This window comes from Pleurodeles waltl, chromosome 10 (assembly GCF_031143425.1).
Source record: "Pleurodeles waltl isolate 20211129_DDA chromosome 10, aPleWal1.hap1.20221129, whole genome shotgun sequence".
In the NCBI taxonomy this organism is placed as follows: Eukaryota; Metazoa; Chordata; class Amphibia; order Caudata; family Salamandridae; genus Pleurodeles; species Pleurodeles waltl.
In genome coordinates this window covers 661,039,802-661,058,308 of record NC_090449.1, presented here as the reverse complement: position 1 = coordinate 661,058,308, position 18,507 = coordinate 661,039,802, and the positions used below count along the sequence as shown (strand labels likewise).

Below are 18,507 nucleotides of genomic sequence, written 5' to 3'. Positions count from 1 at the left end.
TCTCGTGATGCAAAAGGTTGTGATAATCTGGCCTGCAGCAATTGCTCACTGGCCTCAATTTCATTGTGGATTCTTTGCCTATGTGCAATGTTCTTGCTGATGTCAGTGTGGCGTTCACCTTGTTGAGGCCCTCATTAAGCTTTTTGCCGGTGCTCATTAAGACAGACCATGAGGTAGCCCTTCACAAAAGCCCATGCCTTAGTTACATGCACTTACCACTGTTGAGGTTGTCTCTTTGTTGCCCTAAAGTCATTACTCTCTTATGGGTAACAAAAGATTACTCGTGGCTGCAGACAAGCAGATGGTGTTTTCCAGAATCTTTGGGGGGCTTGGCGGGGTTATGCTGGCGGTAACTCCTTATCAACCCAGCCCACTGTCAAATCATGATTCTACATGAACACCACTGCCAAGGCCATGATCTCCACGCCAGTCAGCTCCTTATCCGACAGCACAGTTGCATCTATTGTCTCTAAATCTGTCAAGGAGTGCTTGCTTAAGGTGGGCCCAGGCCCACTGCTCAGAAGTGATGCCGTAGGAGTGGCTCATTGCCACCCACCTCATTGCCAAGAAGGTGTACACCCGGTGAAGGTCAGGCTAAAGCTGCTTCTCCCTGGTCTTGGTTAGCAGGGTGCTTCGGATTCAGGGCTCTGGGCCACTTGTTGTGTTAAAACTCTTACTGCTCTAAGCCTTATTCCGTCATTAGGAAGCTTTTAGCTCACATCAGTGGAAAGTGGCACTACACATCCGCTCTCAGCTTTCCCGTACTGCCTCCATGCTTGGGAGGTCCCTCTGTTCAGCTTGTAGGCCTCAACCCACAGATTATATTGTGGGAAAGCAGCCCAGTCACCTCGCAGGGTCACAATAGCTTCTAGTGCAGGAACAGGCTAGTACCCCCAACGCATGCCTTCACTGTAGCAGGGGCAAGGGAGTGCATCAGCCCCAGGGCCTGCCTGGAACATCTCAGTCCATGGGTAGTCTTTTGCCCGCAGTTGTTTAATACTCTGCTCTAGGAGGGACACTCAAGCCCACTTCACCGCAGACTTGGGTCTCTATGGAGTCTGCACCTCAACCCTCGAAGAATGTGGTTGGCTCGAGAAACCCAGTCGATGCCAGCAATCTGCTACAGTGGGTTCCCTCTGCATAGCCTTGGGAGCCCATAGCGCTGCTCCTCAGCCTGTTGGAATCTTGAGGTCTCAAAAACTATTTTTTTTTTATATTTAGGACAGCTCTTGCCTAAGTCTTGAGATAGATATATATATATATGGTAAGTGTGGAAAACAGGTGAAAAACCTAGGGTTGAAGGTGCAAAACATTGCAAAACAGGAAACAAAGGGTCAGATGTATGAAGTTATTTTGGAGTCACAAACTGCGAAATTCACCTTTTGCAACAGCAAAATGGTTTTGTTGAATGTACTATTCCTATTTTGCGAGTCAGAATTCTGTTACAGACTCGCAAAACAGAGATTGCGCCTCGCAATTAGGAAGGGGCGTCCCTTCCTAACTGCGACTTGCAGGCCCAGGTACGAGTGTTTTGCGACCATGAATGCAGCCTCAAACCATTGAAGTTTTTACCACCAATTTCAAATTGGTGGTAACCCATTAGCAAACCGAAAAGGACTCCTTCCCTTTGTGATTGGGGCCACCAACATTTTTTCAGAGCAGGAAGTGGTTCCACTGTAATTTTTCATTTTCTTTTTTTTTTATGCATCCCGTTTTCCTTTATGGAAAACAGGCTGAATTTAAAAATAATTTGCTTTATTGGCAAAGCAGTCACAGACACATTCACAAATGGGTCACAAATTGCAACCTGCCTCATGAAATTGATTACGCAGGTCCTTTGCGACCCATTTGTGAATCGCTAACAGTGTGGCCGACACTGTTGTACATTGTTTTACGACTCGCAATTTGCACAACATCGCAAATTGCGAGTCACAAAACAAAATAGAAGTACATCAGGCCCAAAATTCTGAATTAGGTACAGGTCTTCTGTGTACATCACTCAAGGAACTCAATATGTCATGGCACACATTTTGAATTTTTTGGAGCCATACCAACATATTTTGTGATTATATGAGTTTATTTATTACATTAGGAGGTTACTGGCTCTCCTGCTAAATTACTGGTTTTGATAGCGGAGAGTACTACTTGTTTATTTTTTTAACCTCTTCAATTAACACTAAGTAGATTTTGGGGTGAACATTTAATATCATTACCGTTTTATTTGTGCTTCATACATACTTTTTTTTTGGTACGATCACAGCCTCTTCACGAATTAGCAATTACTTGAGAAAACACCTTGATTTGACATTCTTGAACTATTTTCACCATTACAAGAGGGTGCCTTTTCTGCCACTCCTCAAGCTCATTTGGGCAAATATCCAGGATTTAGAGCAAGGACTATTGCTGTTTTTCACAATCTGATATCAGATTTTCTTAACTGCCTGTATATTGTGCCCATTTTGTTTCAAAGGTGATTAATACAGCATCATCTTTCACAGCTTCCATTAATACTTAAGCTACATACTATCTGGCACGCTATCTAATTTTAAACAGCGGGCACTTTGATTAATTTCTGCTATCCAACTGGTTTTAAACAGATTCCTCTGAATCATTCAGCCAATAATTCTATAGCTGTTTGGTATCGAGAACAGCTTAATAGGAATACCTTTATGTTTGGTGGAGTGTTGTAAATTAATTACTACCTTCACGCCACCTAGGCAACCTTCCTCTTCTTTCAGAATTGTACTTCAAAATATATATATATTTTTTAAAGAGGATCAAATTAAGGTACAGATTAAATGAATTTTAGTTAGCACAATCGCTTTTTTTCAATCATTTTTCTGCATACGAACATCCTTTCTCTATAGCGCAAGGTTGGCATGTCTTCACTGACACTTAACTGATCCACCATTACACCTTTCAGTTTGGCGTACCCTAGTGCACTCTCCAAATTAATTGTGTTTCTGGTACAAACATTGTATTTAACCGTATTTCTGTATTTGAGGTTTTATGTTCATTTTTTTCTTTTTCCTGTCCATGTTCTTTAAAAGGTTCCTGCTCTCTAGTTATTGTCCTGAAACACTGAAACATTGACATCTACTCAACATCAGTCTTTTGAAAATTTGTATAAAATACCTCATTTATCTTAATTTAGAGTCTATATAATTAGGCTGAGTGGTGCCTTAACCCCTCCTAGTGCACAAAGAACAAGTGATGGACAGAATGCTGAACAATGTCAAACATTCACCTCCAGTGAACCTAACAAGAGCACTGGTTAAAAAACATTCACTACGTTTTCTGGTCTAGTTGGTGTATTCTTATTGAGGTGACACTCTACATAACTTTATTTAAGTTGTATCTGACTGCAAATGTACTTTAGATTTTTTTGTATTGACATGAAATTTAAACAAGCCATTGTTGAAGAAATCTGCTGCATATTTTACTAAGTATCCTCGCATATGTATCTTAACTCAAATACAAGACTATGCCTACTCACTGAAGTTTCCTTCACTCATTGAGATTACCTTGGTTTGGATCTCACTGACTAACCTCTACCAAATAAAGTGTAAATAATCCCATAATTATTTTTTTTAAGTGATTTGTTATACATATTTTTAGCCATCTTCTGTAAAATGACTGGGTTGTTCTAGTGTCTTTGCTTTTGCTACAGGGTCTCATAACTCACTTCTGCAAAGACTACTCAACTGTGCGGTCTGCAAAGATTCCCTGGCATGGTTTGCTTCATTTCAAGTCTCTGTCAATACTTTTTTATCTACTAAACTACAGCTGCCATATTTGTCCCTCAGGGTTGCTCCTTAAGCCCTACTGTTTTTAGTGTCTATGTACACCCTCTGCCAGATGTTACACAAAGTACCACGGGAAAGAATATGGGAATTGGAGAAGTACAGTTTACTTAAGAAGGATGGACTGTACCTGTTTCTCTCAACCTTTTATCTTTCATCTATATGGAAAATATGTTTTTTATTTCTTAGCCACTTTTGAAATCACACACAAATGATAAATCCAGATATGGCCCGGTTGAGATTACCGTTCTCTTGAAGAACTTATACTGTTTTTCATGCTTCCCAACTGAAAGATGATGCCTCAGACAGATTTAAAAGAACTTCAATCCCGCTTCCTACTGTTAAGGTAGAATGTCAGAATGAGATTTCAGGTATTGCTGATTATCGCATGTTTTGAGGAATTTTACTGTTTTAGTAAGATGAAAACATTATTGTATCAATTGACAGTATTGGGAAGCGGCCTCCGCAGTCCATGCCCCTGCCTTGATCTGCAAATGTTTTCTTAATCACCCAACTAAACCTGGAGCCTTGGGCAAGGGCTATATTATTACAAAAGCTGCAGTCCCAACTTGCATAAAGCGAAGAACCTGTCCGCAGGTTCCTCACCTGCGGGTTCGTCAAAGTGCGTGCCTGGGCTCCACCTGGAGGCCTGGCGCTGGAATCTCGTGTAAGCCAGAGTGCCCTCGCTGCCTTAGGGCACACAGTTGGGATGGGACCACTTGTACTGGAGTTGCCATGATACAGGTACAATTGACAGCTCAGATTTATTGTTGTAGAGGACTGGGGAGAGAACCAGAGTGTCTTCACTCCTAGCTCAAAAGTAAGTGAGTTAACTGGATATTCCATTATTGGCATGTACCCAATTCAAGATAGCAGATTCTGGTTACCTCCTACTTCCTCTATTCTGCACACTATTATAGGCCAATCAGGGCCTTCGATATATACATTGAAAATGCTTCTGAGAATTTCTATCAGAGGATTATTTGTGGGCTATTTTCAATTTTGCTAAGATTTTCTTTGTGGTGTTATCCGTTATCTCATTTGTAGTCCTGCTCCAGGTCTGTGGGATCTGACCATATGGGTTCTTTCACCCTGCCTCCCTGTCAATTAGTACTGTCTCTTCTAACTAAGTGGGAATTCCATCGTATTGTGTTGCCATCTCCTTGTCAGATTCCTGCCAGGAGTTTTTTTATGCTACATTCTGTTTTCTCGGAGCACATTCTTCAAGTCGTGTTCACTACCCACAGAGAATGGTGGCTACTTTAAGGGACTGTCCCTTTCTCAGGGTCAAGACTTCCTGGTTTATCGAATAGACCTAGAGTTTCGTATTCAGCAGATTTGACAGGAACAGAATTTTGGTGGAGGCAGATAGTGCCACCCAGTTTCCCAGATCCAGCCAGTAGCCTGGGGAGAGTCAAAATCTTAGGACATAGAAGTCTGAATATCCACCAGAAAGAATGTTATCAAAAGGTAAGTAACTTGTTCGCCTAGATCTCAAGTAGTTTTGCTTAACTTCTCAAAATAGAACCCCATCTAGGCAGAAAAGTATCTCTCAGTTTAAGGTTTTTGTTATGTTAGTTGCAAGCCTGTCTATTAAAATAAAGTGCGATCACCCTTCAGATATGAATCAAACACTGAAGAAAAGTATCCTATTTATTTAAAGAAACAATTAAACTATAGAAAAAATATTTATGTTGTCATCTGAAGTGCACATCATACTCAAACATGGTAAGCACAGATTAAAAATAAATTGGACAATACATTTATGCTGTGTGCTAGTACTAAATACACATATTATGGACTTTCTACAAGACTAAGCACTTAGTCAACATACAGGATATTAATTTAAATTTGTAGTCTGTTGTGTGTCTATATGAACCATCATTTCTTTTAGTGTAAACAGGGAAAGAGCTCCAGATAGTTTTTCAATAGTCCAAAGACAAAAATTGAAGGTGCCATTAAAATGTTTTGGAACCACCAATTTTAGATGTGCAGAAAAAAAAAACACCACAAATTAAAGTAAAATCAGTTCTAGACAAACTAGAAACATAGCTAAAATCACATCAGTTACATTCATCTGCAGTCTGTTAACCTAAATTATAAAGAGTAACTCGCACTTGCTCGTCACAACACCTCCCACACTCACATTATCATCTGTCTCCAGCCTCCGCCACACACATGCACTCTTGACCCACACAGGATTCATTTTGTCATCAGGCATACACTCTTCTAACCCGCATTCACCGTCACAAAGCTTTCAATCTCTCTAATCTTCCATCATATAATCACTCTCCCTTCATCCATCTTTGACGCAATCACACATTCACAGCTTATAAAATGTACGGCACAATTATCACGTTTTTCTAGTTCAAGAACACAGACAGCAATAATGTGCATGGTATTCACTGTAATTTAAGGCTATCAAAAATATTCATTCACATGGATTATTTACAATTGCTCCCTCCAAATCCTACTAACTCCACATGCTACAAAATTGGATGTCCCTACACAAGGTGCTTCTATAAACATTTTAACAATTCTAGAACAGAGGTTCTGGGAAAATGTTGATGAATGAAATGTTTTTTTTTTTTTTTCACGGCTTTTGCATAGGTCAAATAGACATAAAAAAGATATCATAGGAGGATAGCAGCAAATAATTCAAACCACACAGAACACTCTTAAACAAAATAAGTCAGGTCAAAGAGATTAGTACTTGGAAATAGCAGCTATCAAAACTGTGGCAGTCTAGAGCTCTGACCATATCTAAAAGTTGACTTCAAGCACAGGAGACAACAAAGTGTTAAGACTTACCTTATGATAATAATCAGATTCCTTTTTATGTAGCACTGATCTGGTGATCTGTCAGGCAGTCATTTAGGTCTTCCTCATTGGCAGCCTAGATAACAAATATACTATGAGTTGGTTAGGATGCATCTAAATACTTTCATATTCTGGCGCTAAGGTATGTGATTTGGAAAATAAGATCTACAAATACAAGACCAATACGATGTGCAATTCGAAGAAAATTTGTGTTGAGAAATGTTTGAAGAATGCTTCCTATCAAAGGTTTTTGTTTGTTCAAAACCCGAGGATTGGGTGACTTCAACCGCAAAGGTAAAAGCCACATTATTTAAGCACCTGAGTATTTTGTTGTGGACCTTTTATTAGGAAAGAAAAACAGGAACTCTGTTTTAGAGTTGTTTAGTTTCAGATATCTACTCTTGCAGTTTTATGGCATCAATAAAAAGATACTGGAAAGGCAGATTCAATTGCATGCAAAATTGGGAAGGATCTGCGTACGGTGTAAGTTTAAAGTGAACTCTTTCAGGAGTACATGTGGGGTTCAACGTAAAGACTGCATAGCAGGGGTGGAAATAAGTATCACAGGAGTATTCCAAATGTTAGTGGGATTTTGCATTGTGTGACTTGTTACACTTCACGTGCTAACGAGGTCAAGAGATTAGAGGCAAACCAAACTAGCAGCACAGTGCCTCCCATGCCCATACATTTTTTCAAGGTTGTATGAGGATATGATTGACAAAGTAAACAAAACTCTAAAATAGATCCAGCAGCATTTAAAAACAGTTTTCATTATCATCAAATATGCAGAAAACTACATCTGCCAACTTCAGTGTGCTGGTTTGCTGTACTATGGCCTGTGTGGACACTAGATAGTTGTTCACTGAGTTGGTTATTATTTTTAAGGAAATGCCTTAACCCAGTGCGGTGGGGGCCACTTGAAGGGATCTAATGGATTTTCCAGTCTGAGCACCAGAGGATTCCATTTCTTTAAAAAAAAAAAAAAGGGTGGGGCGACGCAGAATATCTTCTGTCAGCCCCCAAGAGCAAAAACATTTCTAAAAAAATAAATATCACATATACTACATATGCCACATAAATCTACCATTTGCAGATTATGCAGCAGATGGTAGATTTATGTGGCATATGCAGTATGTGTTCACGCAGCGAACGGGATTGTGCAAAAGTTGACTGGTCATCTTTCAGTTGCCTATTGTGGCACTTGATTGCTAAAATGGTATTAAAGGTGAAACGTTTGGCCAGACTGTATTACCATGTTTACAAGTTCACAAATCAAAAAATAATGGAGTAATACAATGAAAAAGTACTGCATTATGTCACATAATTTAGTCAACCCTGTCTGATAATTTGGTGCTCTTGTGCATAATTCCAGTGACCTTGCTCATAGCAATCTGAGATTTCACAAGGAGCTCACCTGCGCATAAAGTTGCAGGGGCTACCATGTCAATGTGTGCTAACTGAGATCAAAGTTACATTTGTAGCTTCAGGAAATTACTTTTATACCGGTAGTGGCCCAGCATATCCACCAACAACAACGTTTTGCATACCCTATGACAAAAGTATGCTGTGGAATTGGGTATGTGGTAAGGTGAAAAGTACTGTGTCTTTTTTGCCTTTTCTTAGTGCCTTTGGAGAACATGCAGGTTCACCAATAAAGTAAGTTTTTAAGGTCTAGCCTGAGAGCAAGTGCTAGTGAAAGTGTCTCGCTTGCAAAACCCTGCTGATAACAAAGGCTTAGGGCCCACTTCACTTGCCTTGCCTGGCATGCTTTTTTACAGCCTTATAATTCGTCATTCCAGGCCTAGCATCATTTTTGTTCCTCGCTCTGTGGAGCAGGGACCAAGCATTGATTGATTCAACTTAATCAGTGCCCATTCACATCTCCCTACACGACTGAGGTACTATTTTGTTCTTTTTACTTTTAGTGTCATGCAAATAGAAGGTCTGCGACTGGCAAAAAAAAAAAAAATCCCCAACAGTACAAACAGAATTGCGAAGATCTATTTTCCATAGTTAACTTTCTTTTATTTTGCCAAGTCGTCTTTTCTCACGTTTTCCTTTGTTTTGTTCTTGATTGTGGACACTGTTCTCAAAAGATAAGTATTATCTTGTTTTAAATATCATAAAGCAACATGGTTTCTTTCTTATGTGCAATTTCTGAAATGATACGTTAACACAGAATTGTGCAGTACATCCAAATCCATCCCCCCAATCTGCCCACTTTAGTCCACCCCACACCGATCCACCCCAGTCAATCGAATTCATCCTAGACCAATCCAATCCACCCCACTCCAATCCATACCACTCACCACAATCCAGTCCACTCCAATTCGCCGCACTCCAATCCAAAACAATCTGCCCCACTTCAAACTCTAATTCAAAACAATCTGCCCCACTCCAAGATCAAGCACCTGGGATCTGAGGGCAGAGGTAAGGCCATCCTGCTTGTCTCTGTGTGACTGATACCCATGTTAACCTTTGTCTCACACAAGGATAGGCATCTTGATATCAGAGCTTTTTTAATGACCATCCAACTGATGCTTCATAAGTCTGAAGTTGTCACATTTTCCAACAGAACAGAATTGGTTTTTTTATTCAGGTTTTACAATAGAACACAACCCATATGCATGATTCACAAACAGCAGAGTTAAAACAATACAGTAGCATCCCCACATTTCATATGCAATCACAGAGGTAGGACCTCAGAGTCAAATAGTACCCCAGTAACACCACCCAACTGGCCAAGGCCCTGGGTTTAGGGAAGAGTAAGGAATGGTTAAGGAGGAGTTTAGGGAGGGACAGACACTCACACAAAAGAGTACGCCTATTACTATTCACTAACTACACTACTAAAATAACTACAGGCAAAAAGGACCCAAAACAGTAAGTAGTAAGTGTACTCCAGCTCAGAGCTGAAGTACATCCAGCACCACACATGGCCTACCATAGGTACTGCAACTCTCTTTCATGGAAAATACTGGAGGGACGAACTTAAAATTAAATGTAACCAAATAGGAAAGATTGCTACATTCAATTATTTTAATAGTAAAGCATTTAAATAAATTTAATTCAGTAGTTACAAATATATCTAAAAATATTTTTATTTTACCAGACTTACAAACTTTAATTAAAACATTAGTTCTTATAATATAATTACATACTGTTTAATTAACTCTATACATAACTTTTAATAATCATAAAATAATTTTAACTTTAGGCTTTTTTTAATTGAAAGAATTGCAATATAGACAGAATAAATCAGTTGTAAACTTAAAATACGCTACGGATGCTGTCACTTCTTTAATGTGTTCTACATTTTAAAAATATAACAACCTACATTAATATTTTACAGAAGAATATTTGTTATTTCTTTCTTCAAGTTTTAGGGTATATTTTACCATAAGGAGTTACCCACCTACTTGGCTTTGATCTCACTATGATAAGTACAGGCAAAATTAAAAGAAGTTTACTATACTTGAAAAAATGTAACTAGGTTAAATAGTACTATAATTTAGTTTTTTTTCGAAATTGAGAACAAAACAAACAATATTACAACATTAAGTAACACAGCAGTCGTGGTTGCATCAGCTGCACAGGTCAGTTCCTCAAGCAATACAATTTCAGTGCCCAATCCAAAAGTTGTAACTGCCTACATCCAAACGATGTATAGTAATGAGTAATTATGAAAGAGGGGAAATAAATTTTAATCGATCCCATCATAATCCCAATTCACGGCTCAATGTTGAGCCATATCTGTGTCGACAGCATGAAAGAAGCTGTTTAATCAACAAAAAGAAGTGTCCAATGCTCTGTATCTTGTTTTACTTTTTTCTTTTTTATTCACAAAGATTCTTCTTTTATTACATTTATATCATTTCATGCAGACCCAGCCAACCTGTTTCGTTCCGTCCTGGGAACTTAATCAGGGCATAATAAGATGTACTTTAAGTTTTATATCCTGTATGTTTTCTTCATTCTGTTGGTTCAGTCTTTCAATTTTCCAGTGACATGTTAGCCAATCGAGCTAATGTTCCAGCAGCATCTCAGCTTACCAGCTAATGCCACAACACCATCAACATTAAGGTGTTGATTATGAGTTTAGTGGTCACAAGACGGCCAGACTCACGGAGGCAGTCGAACCACTGCAGCGGTCCGACTGCCACATTACGAGGTTGGCAGACCTGCCAACCTATCGCCATCCCCACCAAGATCTAAGATCCCGACAGGCTGACAGCGCTCCTGAGAATAATCAGCCAGGGCGGCGCTGAACTCAGCGCTGCTCTGCTGATTACAACCTTGTTCTTCAAATTATGAGCTGGAAACATTGCTGCTGCACACTTCCCACTGGGCTGACCGGCAGAAACCTTGGTCAGTAACACATGGCAATGCATTAAAAAGCTTAAGTGGAAACAACCTGATCGATGCTGATGTCAGATTTCAGAGACTTGCAGATGTCAGAAGAAGAAAAGGAGACTATCAAAGTCTTTACACTAGACAGGTGGTGCATTTTCTGCAATGAATTAGCACAAGGGCAAAAACTCAGTAAATGTATGCTCTCTGTGTAGTCGAAAAGCAAGAGTAGAAGGATGGCCAATTAAAAGCTGTGAACACTTGTCTCCTAAAGACAACAGAGAAACTTAAAACTGGCCTGTAATTCTTCCAACAAAAGCACAGCCCATATACGATGTTAATGCAAATATCGGCACCCACCAGATTTCCCTTAAAAACCTTGAAGAACTCAAAACAGCACTGAAAACATGTTCCATTAATCCCTAACCCTCAGTCTACAAGATGTACACCCAAACAGAAACATGCTATAGACCCGCAATCAAGTGGAGATAAATACATACCCAAATTACCTCACTTCACTCAAAGCATGCTGTATAGCATGCAGAGTCCTTATTGCCTCAACTAAAGCCACCTGCCTCAAGGCTATCATGAACCGAGCAACAAGAAGTTACAAAGTATTCTTAACCTGTTTAATGCGGAAGAAGAGATGTTTACGTCCTTCTAACTACCACAGGAATACATAGGATGAGCACATCTCAGCCTCCACATAGAGACAAACAATTCTTCTGGTGCGCACTTCACTTGCACCCGGAGGATATTTTTCTTTTAGTTCTGTAATGACCAGCATGGTGTCACAAAAAGAAAGTGAAAAATATTAGGTCCCAACTGCTTTTACTTTGATCGATGCCCAGTGGTACATTACCCAGCCCCCAAGCACCAACCAAGGCAGGAGGGGTATCATGTGAAAGAGGACAATTTGGACAAAAATAGAAAAAAACAAAAAATAAACAGTCTTTCTGCCTGGCAGGTACAGGGAGCTGGCAGAAAGCCCAGAAGAGCAAGGGAATGCTATTTTTAGAATCAAAATTGCATTAGGATCGCCCACCCTGGTATCGGACCAGACCCTCACCACAAAGAGCTCAGTCTTCCCACCCCCCTCAAGGTGCAGATTGAGGGGTTTACCTGTCCTGGGAATCAGACTCTTCCCCACCTCATAACAGTCCCAACAGTCTTGACATGGACCTGACCCCACTCACCAGAAGGCTTCAACAGTCTTTCTGCCCTGCAGGGGGAAGGGGCAGAATGGAGGGCTTACACCAATCTGCCCTTCCTGAGGGCAGCGGACCTGCCCTTCTTGAGGGAAGCAGAGACCCCACCTAGCCATCAGGGAATGGTATTCTTAAGAAATGAATGGAAGAGCACAACCTACCCTGGCATTGGCCTATTCCCCACCTCTATACCCCCAACAAACTTTCACCCCCCCAGGCCCCTCTCCCCTGGCAGGAGCAAACCGACGGTTTCATCCTAAATCTACCCTTCCCTGGGGCAAAGGAAGCCCAACAGGATCTCTAAACATCCCAGCAATCTTTTGGTCCCTTTTGAGGGTATATTGGGGGTACCAATCCTAAGTGGCACAAAGCCCACCATACCGAGAGATAACATTTAAAAAAACAATAAAAGAGAGAGAATGGGATGGTGGCCATCACATATCGGCCCACATACCCAACCCCTAAAGCCCCAATAGTTATTTGGTGTTACTCTGCCCTCTTCCAAAGGAATACTGAAGGGATTACCCACAAGTCTGCCCCTGTAGCGCAGAAAGCCCACTGGATGCCATGGATAGTTGGCATCAACAAGAGGTACATCCCGATTTCCTCTCACTTGCCAGGATGACAACTTCACTATTTGGGCTCTGGGTCAGATGGCAACCATGGAACCCTACAAAACAGGCATTTCGGATCTCCAGGTGCAGAGAGAAATTCAGGTACATATGGCATATATTATGGGTACTCACAAATCTTTCCCTGTACTCTGTGCTCCGAGTCCAAAGTTTCCCTGTGGTAAAGTATGTAGAAAATTAACATTTATATATATATATATATATTTAACTTGAAAACGAATATTAAACATTTTATGGTAAATTTTAATGTTAATTCTTTTATATATTTACTTTAAATGTAGAAATGTTTTTTAAATGCTACCGAACTATTATTATTATTATTAATTTATTTTTTAAATAAAAACATGAATGGACATATATGCAATGTAATTAAAATAACCTTATCAAAGTTTAAAGCAAAAATACATTCTCAGCTAAAGAAAACAATAATGTGCATTACCAATTTTTAAAAGCGGTGTCTAGAATTATTTAAAATTAATATAAACAGGCTTAATAAAATGAATTGTTGGATGGATTTTTATTTAAAAAGGTAATTAATTCGTTTTAATTTAATAATAAAGGTACTACTCATACACCTTCTCTTTAACAGCAATTTATAATTATATTAACTATTCTAAATAAATTAATTTAATATTATTTCCTATGGATTTTATTTTAATTTCCTGTCCTCCATTATTTTCTATGAGAGGGTGTTGTACTGCCAGCGGTCAGCCATGTGTAGTACTAGACTTACTACCGTTTTCTTTTAGCAGTAACTTACACTCTGAATTTGTGAACAGTGAAAAGCAATAAACTACTCAAAAGAGTAAACATACTTGAAACTATAAGTTACCTTTGAGAATCAGGCCCTATGTTCAGTTTATAGTCCAAATTAGGACAATCCAAAGAATGGGAGACTCCACTGATTATATGTGGGGATTTTAACTGTACTTTGGATAGGTAAGGGCCTGCCTCTTTTGGAAGAAAGTGAATAAGTAAAAAGAGAACCTCACTTTAGGTGCATAGATTTCTATGAACTAGTATACTGTTGGCATATACTACAGGCTGGCTTTCCTGACTATACATTTAATTTCCATTCACACAAAACATATTTTCAAATTTATTTTTTCCTAGCTGATAAAGAGACAATAGTGAAGGCACAGATTAAAATATATCCTAAAGGTATATCTGATGACAATTTATTATTATTAACAACGTTAAAAATTCTGCCTCTATGTGGACCATTAATAGTTCATTAGGCTTACAGTCAGACTATATACATTTTACACAGGAGGGGCACATTTCAAATATGCATAGGTTTCTCATTCATTAGGTGCTACCTATAAACTAATTCATAATCATTGTAAGCTCCAGGTTAGTCATTAGCTCTGGTATCTGGACATCCAATAATCACTGCATATATATTTATGACTAAATAGGTCTGACAGAGGTAACCATTTATTACTTTTGTAAATCCGCTATCTCGGCAAAACAATTACAGATGAAAACATTGTCACTTATTTGTATTTTTCCTACTTATCTTGATTATTTTGAGATTTCAACAATTTGTTCCTATGGGAAAAAACAAGGGTGATCTACACAAACCAACCCTTGCTGAATTCCGGATTTTGTCTACTTCTCAGAAATATCTTGTTTTCCAGTTCACCCATGGGTTTCACACCAGTTTCTGCCACAAACTGCAAGTAAGTAGAAACAGCAAAAAATAGAAAACATTCACTACGTCTTAGGAAAGCGGAAAAACTGTTTTAAAAAAACAGATTTGTTTTATTTATTAACAACTACCTGTTCCTCAAGGCTGGGAAGAGGGTGTCCTTAACACAACAAGCCTTTTGTATATGCACATTCTTGCAAATAACGTTTTTCTTATATTTCAGAACATGTTTTGCTATTTTTGGGTTATTTTCTTGGTCCTCTTTAGGGGAATTAAGAAGTCATTGTGTCCTTCAGAATCCCCACATGTCCAACATGTGGGGAAATGAATGACACAGATTTGGCCTGAATAACATTTGTGGAAACAATTTATGAAAGCTTAAGAGTTTAAGCATGAAGTCGCCCAAATAGTAAGAAAGGCCTAACCTGGGGCTCAAGCACCAGCAGTTAATGGGGCAAGTTAGTCAAACACCGTTTGCATCAAGGCACTCCCAGACTTGTCAAATTACCCAATCAGCCGACAAGTGCACTCCCATCCCTCCATCAGGTCTTAACTGAGAAGATCATGAAAATAATATATCACATCAACAATTAACAGACAACCACTTCCACACCTCTCCATTCCACCACTCCCAACCTTCAACATTCTTTCACATGCCAATCTCATACATGATCAGCTCTCTCAAGGCCACTTTCTAATACGATGACTCTCTACCATCATCCATTGTAAAAAGAATTCAAAGAGATACCCTCAATCCCATTTTCACCTCAAGGTGAGGAACCTTCCCCAATGTCTTCAAGAAAGGACAGAACTTTCCCTTGCTAAAGGATCCTACCTAGGACCCTAACAATCTGGTCAGCGACCACCTCATTACCCATTGAAATGTTATCAGTAAAATAACTGAGAAAAGGCCTCGACCAAGCTAGAACAAGAACTCCCCAAGAACAAGCTTCTATAAAGCTACCAATCCATAATCTTATCATCATAAAGCATGGAAACTGCTAATTCAAATAGCCAATTACAAGAACAACATCTGCCTCCTGACCTTGGTCAGTAGCACGTATCCACATCCTACAGTACTACACAGGTGTCATTGATATCGACCTGCGTTGGTTCACCTCTTACCTCATCAACACTTTAGATAGGACCTCAAAACATCAGATATTTTCCACCTCCTGTGGAATCATCACTCCACTCACACACTTTCAACCTCTGCATGCAATCCCTTAGATCGATACTAATGGGAAAATAGCATTAACACCCAACAATACGCAGTCAACAGGCCTTTCCTCAAAATCTCATTTACTAAAGACATTTACCAACTCAAAACCAGGCTCAAGCTGAACCACAACTAGATGTAACATCACTCACCTAAAGCTCAAGCAAAGACAGGTATCGTCCTCTTCATTTACAACATTAATCAATCACAAATTCAAGCTTGGCTAACCCACAAGAACCTCGGCAGGCGGCTTCACCCTACAACTGGCAACCAATGCAAAACCACTTGGGTTTACCCTGGACATTGTCCTCTCTTTCAGGGGGGCACACAGTCAAGAAGACCAAATAGCAAGATACCAATTCTCCTTTAAACACACACGCTCAACAGAGTATACCCCGGGACTTTCCCACCTGGACGGAGACAATGATCTGCTCAACAGCCTCTCTGGCATCATGCTAGCACCCCTGAAAGATAAGCTTTCATGCTGCATTACCTCATCAAGAGCGTGAAGAAGTTCAACCATGGTACCCCAACATTAAAGAAACTACATTGCTTACATTCAGGTAGACAACATCAAATCAGTTGCATCGAATACACGGCCATCATCAAACTGTACCTTATGGCTATGTCCACGTTCAGGGCTCTGTTGTTACTCAACTAGCTTTGCACTATTTTGTCCACCTTCTGTTACTGCCATGATAACTGATTGTAGCTTTATCACTTGTCCATCCAGCCTCTTACAATTACCGTTCAGTCATTTAGCTATTCGTCCAGCTCTTAAGTCGTTCCATCAGGCTGCTGTCATTCTGCAGACAGCAGAGACGTTTTAAGGCATGGGAAAGTGGGCTCTAGCCAAGGCCTCCAGCCTTTCAGTAGGTCCCTTGTTAGAGTCAGCTCTGTTCTGCAGAGCCCTACCCTGATGATCTTGAATAATTTGTAAACAGATTGTTTAAAATGCCGTTTTTTCTTTCATTTGTGTTTAGCATGGGTGAGAGTCCATTCTGCAGAGAAAGTCGTGTTTCTATTTCATGCAACATCCATAAAAAGTTTCGTTTAGATCAAAACAGAGCCTCATATAGGAGAAATGGGAGTGTCGCAGAGATTATTTGCAGTAATATTGGTGAGCAGCGCTGTGTTACAATTTTAAAAACGCACATCATTATCCCTGAATATTAGATGTAAACATATTTAGAATACGGACGAGTGTTTCTGTGCACTGTCAGTGACCTGGCCAATGAGGGCATGAGAGCTGAAATTGTATCATAAATTCAAAGGTGGTCTGAACAGGGGACCTCAAAATACCTTTGACCAAGGGCCCCCAAAACCCTTAAAATGTCCCTGGCAGACAGCTTACAATGCACGCCGTGTGGCAGAATCCCATAAAAGGGTACCCCCTTCCGTTTACTGCGTGGGCATACTGTTCCTTGTGTACAGGCATTTATATGTATGTTATCTGTGGGTGTGCTCGTAAACCACTGTCATCCCTCTGAGTATTAAAGGACGTTTTCTGGGCCCACGTGAATTTTCGCAGAGCAGGTGGTCATTATCATTAAAAAGCCAAACTTCTTATCAATTGTCTTTCTGAAACCTTGCTCTGGCCTGCACGATGCTACTTCCTATGATGTCATCACTAAGTCAGAAGCAACGCGATGCAGCACCAAGCCAAGCACTTTGAAACCAAACGTACTTTACCTCTTTTTGGTCACAAAATGTTGGCAGGTGTGCCCAGAACAGGGCAGTTATCTAGCAGAGTGGCAAAGCAGGTCGGAAGTGAAGGTGAGCACAAGACGTACATGTGACTCAGTATGGCTCGGGTGGCTCACCAGCGACGAAAGAGAATCTCCTGCCAGGCACAGCCTAGCCGGAATGACCTAGTAGTAGTGACTAATTTACTCACCAGCACGGATACCAGTCGCACGTGTCGCCAGTGTCTCCAGCTGGCTTCGTGTCTGGGTGCTGGGTGACTTAAACAAGCAGACGGTCGGGTTTCTTTACAGAACACTCAGTAAAGAGCCATCATCTCCCCACTAGCGTCACTAGAGCCCGCCTTCTCATGAAAGGCGGGCATAAACAGCAGCTGTATATTGTGCCGGGGCACTTGCAAACTCAAACAACCAATCAAAACCTGACAATCGTTAATCCAGCCAACCCCGGGTCTCGTTTCAGTTTCGTACAGGCCAGCTGGTATAAATTGTCAGCCAATCCTAGAGGACAATGGAGCGACCGGAGCCTCAAAACCAGTGAAAATGAGCTCTCCTAGGCAACCGAATGACAAGTATTCTTTTGACCAATAGCAGATCATCAAACATCACTCAAAACCTAGAATATAATTTCAATTTTGATTGGCTGGTACTGAAAGCCGGTTCATTGTTCAACTCGGAGCTGTCTGTGGGCCGTGACATGACAGTTTGTTAATGAATTGTCAACCAGTTTCGTTTTTGACGACCTGTTAACCAGTATATGTTTTGAATACCACCGTTCCAGTTCAGAAGCCTAAGGTATAGGGATTCCTTTAGTATTATTTTCCACACAGAACTTCAGGTTTCAGCGGTAGGTAGGTAGTTATTAGGCATCTGGATTAAAACCCCTCGACGGTAGGGAGAACCATACTCAGTCGATAGAGTTTCCAATGGAGAGTGGGGTGAGGGAAGTTAGGTGGTGTAGCGACAGGAAACGGAAGTAAGATATTTTCGCAGTGTAATGCTTTCGAGAAGAATTACCAGTTAGCAACTCAGAGTCAATATAGAGTTTATGCAGTACTGGATTATTTGTCAAGCAAGGTTTTTTTGTGCATTATGCATGCATGGAAACGGACCTGAACCAG

At 40.2% G+C, this 18,507-nt stretch overlaps 1 protein-coding gene across 3 annotated transcripts in view; it reads right to left on the bottom strand.

Annotated features, from left to right (window-relative positions):
• The window catches only part of UBE3C (ubiquitin protein ligase E3C), an 885,810-nt gene extending 868,074 nt beyond the window's left edge, over nucleotides 1–17,736 (bottom strand). Inside the window, exons 1-2 of one of the 3 annotated variants that reach the window (XM_069211153.1) lie at nucleotides 17,581–17,736; nucleotides 6,615–6,699 (exon numbers count right to left, since the gene is read on the bottom strand). The gene's annotated coding sequence lies outside the window, so the exon portion shown is untranslated. Of the gene's footprint in view, nucleotides 1–6,614; nucleotides 6,716–17,375; nucleotides 17,479–17,580 lie in introns of those variants that run through there. The other 2 variants (XM_069211154.1, XM_069211155.1) reach the window with 2 other exon arrangements.
• Between the last annotated feature and the right edge of the window lie 771 nt (nucleotides 17,737–18,507).